Source organism: Moschus berezovskii, chromosome 9 (assembly GCF_049115385.1).
Source record: "Moschus berezovskii isolate FMDL1 chromosome 9, NW_MosBer_1.0, whole genome shotgun sequence".
In the NCBI taxonomy this organism is placed as follows: domain Eukaryota; kingdom Metazoa; phylum Chordata; class Mammalia; order Artiodactyla; family Moschidae; genus Moschus; species Moschus berezovskii.
In genome coordinates, this window is record NC_142468.1 from 106,669,930 (window position 1) to 106,676,365 (window position 6,436).

Below are 6,436 nucleotides of genomic sequence, written 5' to 3' on the forward strand. Positions count from 1 at the left end.
ATGCTGCTGCTGCTGCTGCTAAGTCACTTCAGTCGTGTCCGACTCTGTGTGACCCCATAGATGGAAGCCCACCAAGCTCCGCCGTCCCTAGGATTCTCCAGGCAAGAACACTGGAGTGGGTTGCCATTTCCTTCTCCAATGTGTGAAAGTGAAAAGTGAAAGTGAAGACGCTCAGTCATGTCCTACCCTTAGCGACCCCATGGACTGCAGCCTATCAGGCTCCTCCATCCATGGGATTTTCTAGGCAAGTGTACTGGAGTGGCTTGCCATTGCCTTCTCCGATAGAGAGTAGAAAAAATTAAGAAACAGAGGCATATGTTGCAAATGAAAGAAAAAGATAAAACCTCAGAAAGATGTTCCCTTCTGCATAAGGATTGGCTGTTAGGGACAGAAAGTCTATCAATAGCCACTTGTTAATTTTTTGTTTCAATAAAGCCATCTAGTGATTTTTTGCCTAAAAGTCATAAGCTGAAAGAACAGTCTCCTCATTGCCATTTCCATCTCTCTGTTCCTGAGTGTATAGATGACTGGATTGAGAAAAGGAGTTAAAACTGCATCAAATATGGCTAGAAATTTATCCAGATGTGTTGAAGGAGAGGGAGACAGATAGAAAAAAATCAGTGGACCAAAGAACAGAACCACCACAATAATATGAGCTGACAGAGTGGAAAGAGCCTTGGATGAAGCACCTGAGGAGTGTTTCTGAAGAGTGACCAAGATGAATATATAAGACAGGATAAGCAAGAAGAAAGCACCCAAGGAAATTAATCCACTATTAGCAGTGACCATGAACTCCAGTTTATAGGTATCTGTACAAGCAAGTTTGATGAGTTGAGGAAGGTCACAGTAGAAACTGTTCAAGACATTAGGGCCACAGAAGGGCAAGTTTACCACAAAAGCCAGTTGAGTCGATGAGTGAGTAAGACCAATAGTCCAGGCAATCACTAAAATAAAAATGCACGTTCGTGGGCTCATGATGGTCAGGTAGTGGAGAGGCTTACATATGGCCACATATCTGTCAAAGGCCATGGCGATGAGCAACACCATCTCCGTGCCTCCCACAGCATGGCTAAAGAAGATCTGAGCTATACAGCCCCCAAAGGAGATGACTTTTTGCTTCCTGAAAAGATCACAGATCATCTTGGGTGCTGCAACAGAGCAAAATATCAGGTCAATGATGGAGAGATTTGCTAACAGAAAATACATTGGGGAGTGTAAGTAAGGGTCAGATGTCACAGTGACCACTATAAGGAGGTTTCCCATCATACTTGACATGTAGAAAAGACATGAAAAGCAAAAAAGAAGAAGCTGGATCTCCCAGGAACTGGAGAGTCCCAGCAACACGAACTCAGACACCACGGAGTGGTTGCCCCAGCTCATTGATTCGTTTAGTTGTTCTTTCTCCTGTTACCTGAAGGAAGAAAATGAGACAATTAAAATTAATACTGTTACATTACTGCCATCTATGGAAAAGTGCATAAAATTTTAAAGTCAAATATGACCTGAGAATTTCACCAAATTCAAATATTGTCCTTTTAGCCGTTATTCCTGTACTTTCATATGGCAATAACTGAGTGCCAGGTGGCCTTGCTAACACAAGGAATGGTGAGCCATCTATGGACTGGTACCCAGAGGTGCACCTGATGAAAACACAAGCAAAGGGTCTTCAGTGTTAAATTGCTTTATCAGCGTGATCAAGGTTAACCATACTCTCCCTGATAATTATATGTAATAATCGAACATATACACTGGGTAGGCAAAAAAGATTAGTCTATGACAAGATTTGTAAGATCCTATGATTGCAGCCTTGATAGTATATTAAAAAGCAGAGACATTACTTTGCCAACCAAGGTCCGTCTAGTCAAGGCAATGGTTTTTCCCGTGGTCATGTATGGATGTGAGAGTTGGACTGTGAAGAAGGCTGATCGCCGAAGAATCGATGCTTTTGAACTGTGGTGTTGGAGAAGACTCTTGAGAGTCCCTTATACTGCAAGGAGATCCAACCAGTCCATTCTAAAGGAGATCAGTCCTGGATGTTCATTGGAGGGACTGATGCTAAAGCTGAAACTGCAATACTTTGGCCACCTCATGCGACGAGTTGACTCACTGGAAAAGACTCTGATGCTGGGAAAGGTTGGGGGCGGGAGGAGAAGGGGACGACGGAGAATGAGATGGCTGGATGGCATCACCGACTCTGTGGACATGAGTTTGAGTGTACTTCGGGAGTTGGTGATGGACAGGGAGGCCTGGCGTGCTGTGATTCATGGGGTCGCGCAGAGTCGGACAGGACTGAGCGACTGAACTGATCTGATCTGATCTGATGATTGCAGCCATGAAATTAAAAGACGCTTGCTCCTTGGAAGGAAAGTTATGACCAACTTAGATAGCATATTAAAAAGCAGAGACATTACTTTGCCAACCAAGGTCCGTCTAGTCAAGGCTATGGTTTTTCCCATGGTCGTGTATGGATGTGAGAGTTGGACTGTGAAGAAAGCTGATCGCTGAAGAATTGATGCATTTGAACTGTGGTGTTGGAGAAGACTCTTGAGAGCCCCTTGTACTGCAAGGAGATCCAACCAGTCCATTCTAAAGGAGATCAATCCTGGGTGTTCATTGGAAGGACTGATGCTAAAACTGAAACTCCAGTACTTTGGCCACCTCATGTGACGAGTTGACTCACTGGAAAAGACTCTGATGCTGGGAGGGATTGGGGGTGGGAGGAGAAGGGGACGACAGAGAATGAGATGGCTAGATGGCATCACCAACTCGATGGACATGAGTCTGAGTGAACTCCGGGAGTTGGTGATGGACAGGGAGGCCTGGCGTGCTGTGATTCACGGGGTCGCAAAGAGTTGGACACGACTGAGCAACTGAACTGAACTGAACTGAATGACTAATTTCATTGCTTAAGCCAGAAATGATCCTTCCTTATTTTATACTTCCCAAAATATTTTTAATTCTTTAGTAACCAGATCAAATGGTACCTCATCTGTCTAACCTTCTTCATAACATATCTATATATCCATATTTACTTACAGTTGGTCACATGTCTACTTTCTTCATATAATTAAACTACTCAAGGTTATAAATCATCATGCCTTTAAATTTTTATCCTCATATAATATCTTGCAAATATTTGTGGTGGAAAAGTTATATTTAGGAATTATTTGACTAAAATCTTTCCTAAATATTAACTCATCCCCTTCAACAATATTTATCAAGCACCTACTATGTATCAGGAGTAATCTGAACACTAGTAATAAAGCCAAGAACAGAAAAAACACAACATTATAAATAAATTTCATCCCAGTAAAAAGAGTTCCAATGATATAATCAGATAGAATGAAGGAGATTATTAGAAGCTATTGCAATAATCCAAGCCAGAGATGATGGTAACAGATCAGGGTGATAAGGGGTCACAAATAGTAGGACACTGTTGAGCAACTGAACTGAACTGAGACAATGAGATATGGCTACAATCTGGATATATTGAGATGATGCATAGTGAAATGTCCAGCACTATAAATAACCCTGACAGTTTGGAGGCTATGAAATAGTGTGCTTCATTGCAGAGTTTTTAATATGAAAATAAACAAGAAAGACCTAAATCTACAAAATTAAGGAAGTTGCCGATAGAGTAAATATATATTTAGTCACCAAATTTAATAAAGACTGTACAATAAAGAGACATTTGAAGCTTTAAGAACAGAGTCTGAAGGAAACAAAATAATCTTTTATACAACAAGTAAACAACTATGGAATTCAATAGCCCAAGTAGTGATACAGGCTGAGAATGTTGTCATAAAACAGTTGGAACTTTTGCATTATATATATCATAAACAAAATATTAGCCACTTTACTGTAATAAATGGCAAATATTATAAGAAAGTCATTCTCTTTCTGTGTTATATGCATTCACTCTGCCAAGACATCTAGAGTTGTAGTAGAAGCTTGTGTGTACATAACTAAAGACCCCCAGACATGAACATTGGACTATTATAGCCAAGTATCTGTTGTACCTCTATCTAACTTTACTCTGCATCTATAAATGAAACAGAGAAGATCCTCCCTGTTAACCTCTCTTTATAGCTATATAACCAAGGTGAATTAAACAATCAGAATATTTAGCTCTGAAAATAAAGAACTAATAATTGCCCATACTATAATAGAACAACTCTGCGGGCATTGAAACCTACTAATCATAGAAATCTCAGCAAAAGAAAACTGCAGGTTCTTCCCACTTCCACCCATGGCCAATAGTTAAAGAATCCCTATACATACCCAGTTTTATAGGATCAAGTGAGGAGAGGGAAGTAATTGAAGCTATATTCAAACAATTCCTTGAATGTTAGAAATATATATAAAGAAACTTGATATTTCATCGTAACTCTCCAAAGGCTGAATGAAGATATGCTTCAATATAAAATATGAGAGAAACCAGCACTGGAGTGTCAATAACTAAAATGATGTAAGAAAAGGAAAATATCAATAAGGGACTTATATTAGTATTATCTCCTACATGAGCAAATCATTGCTTAAATTGGGTAACTCTCATACCCAGTTAGATTTCAGTTCAGTTCAGTTCAGTTGCTCAGTCGTGTCTGATTCCTTGCGACCCCATGAATCACAGCACGCCAGGCCTCCCTGTCCATCACCAACTCCCGGAGGTCACTCAAACTCATGTCCACAGAGTCGGTGATGCCATCCAGCCATCTCATTCTCTGTCGTCCCCATCTCCTCCCGCCCCCAATCCCTCCCAGCATCAGAGTCTTTTCCAGTGAGTCAACTCGTCACATGTGGTGGCCAAAGTATTGCAGTTTCAGCTTTAGCATCAGTCCTTCCAATGAACACCCAGGACTGATCTCCTTTAGAATGGACTGGCTGGATCTCCTTGCAGTCCAAGGGACTCTCAAGAGTCTTCTCCAGCACCACAGTTCAAAAGCATCAATTCTTCGGCGATCAGCTTTCTTCACAGTCCAACTCTCACATCCACACATGACCATGGGAAAGTAGAATATTATTTATTTTAACCTTTGTAATATTATTTATTTTAACCTTTGTTAAAATAAACCTATTGCCAACCTTTGTTAGTGACATAAACCACTGAAAATCTGTGCCTTAAAAATTACTAATATAGAGGTATTAATAACCTCATTTAAAAGAAATCAAATTTTTTTTTAAAAGAAGAGACATATACCCCTCAAAAATCTACTTTGCTGAGTGATTACAAATTCCAGTTCTTCCCATCCTGATCTGTACGCTAGCTCATTTTTAATAATTTAACATTTAATAACTACTTTCTAAAAAGGCATTTCTAGCTAGATCAGACCTGTTTTATGTAGTAATTTTATTTTAATTATTTCAGTTGTAAAATATTGTTATACTGTTAATTAGTTCTGATTGTTCATATTAAACTATTGTAATGCAAAAAAATAAATAAATAAATAAAATTAAAACAAAAAAAAAATAAAGTAGTGTTCTGAACTGCAAAAAAAAAAAAAAAAGGCATTTCTATTAAATATCTCTGCAGTCATTTCAACAGAAATTGCATAATCAAAAAGAAAAACAACAGTAGGATCTAATTAGCTGTATGGCTGAATAATTCATGGCTGAAGATTTTCCACATGAAATAACAAAATCACTGTAGAGCCAAAGAAATCAGCCATGAGATATGGTGAATAATTTCCAAAAGGAGATTTTATATGAACTACCCTGCAGAAGTGTATTAGCAATAATCATAGGTGGGAGCAAAGACAGAATGGATTCAAAATACTTCTGCAGTGTATGTACCTTTATTGTAGGACTTATCAAATGCAGGAAAATTATGCCCTTTTAAATCTCTCTCCATGAAACAATGTGCTCACTGAGGATGATTAAAAACTTCCCCAGAGGGGACATTTAGCAATGTCTAAAAACATTTTTGGTTGTCACAACTGTGGCAAAGTGTGGTGGAAGGGAAAGTGAAGTTGTTACTGACATCTAGTAGGTAGAGGCAAGGGACGCTGGTAAACATCCTGTAATGCACAAGATAACGGTGCAGCCTGCCACGACAAATTACCCAGCCCCAAATATGCCAAGGTTGAGAAACCGTACATAAATGATACATTTTGTCAGGGAAAGATTGGAGTCATATTTGTCTACTCTCCCAGGCCCCCCACAACCATTCTTGTCACAAGATGTGACTCTAATTAGTGTCTGTTATTAGTAAATGACTAAATGGATGGATAGATGGGTGGATGGATGGATGGACAGGTGGATGTAGAGAGGGAAGGATGATTACCAAGTGGACTGACAGATGATGGAAGAGAAGCAAAGGAAGAAGGCTCTCTAAATAAGGACTAACTAGTTATTTTTAGAAAGAGTAGGAGCAAACAATGAACCACACTCCATATAAATGTAAACTTTGTAGAAGAATTCATGATCTCTTGATACACAC

General features: G+C 39.3%; 1 pseudogene; it reads right to left on the reverse strand.

Moving 5' to 3' along the window:
• Nucleotides 1–399: 399 nt before the first annotated feature.
• On the reverse strand, nt 400–1,380 carry LOC129563399 (olfactory receptor 4F15-like; annotated as a pseudogene).
• Between the last annotated feature and the right edge of the window lie 5,056 nt (nt 1,381–6,436).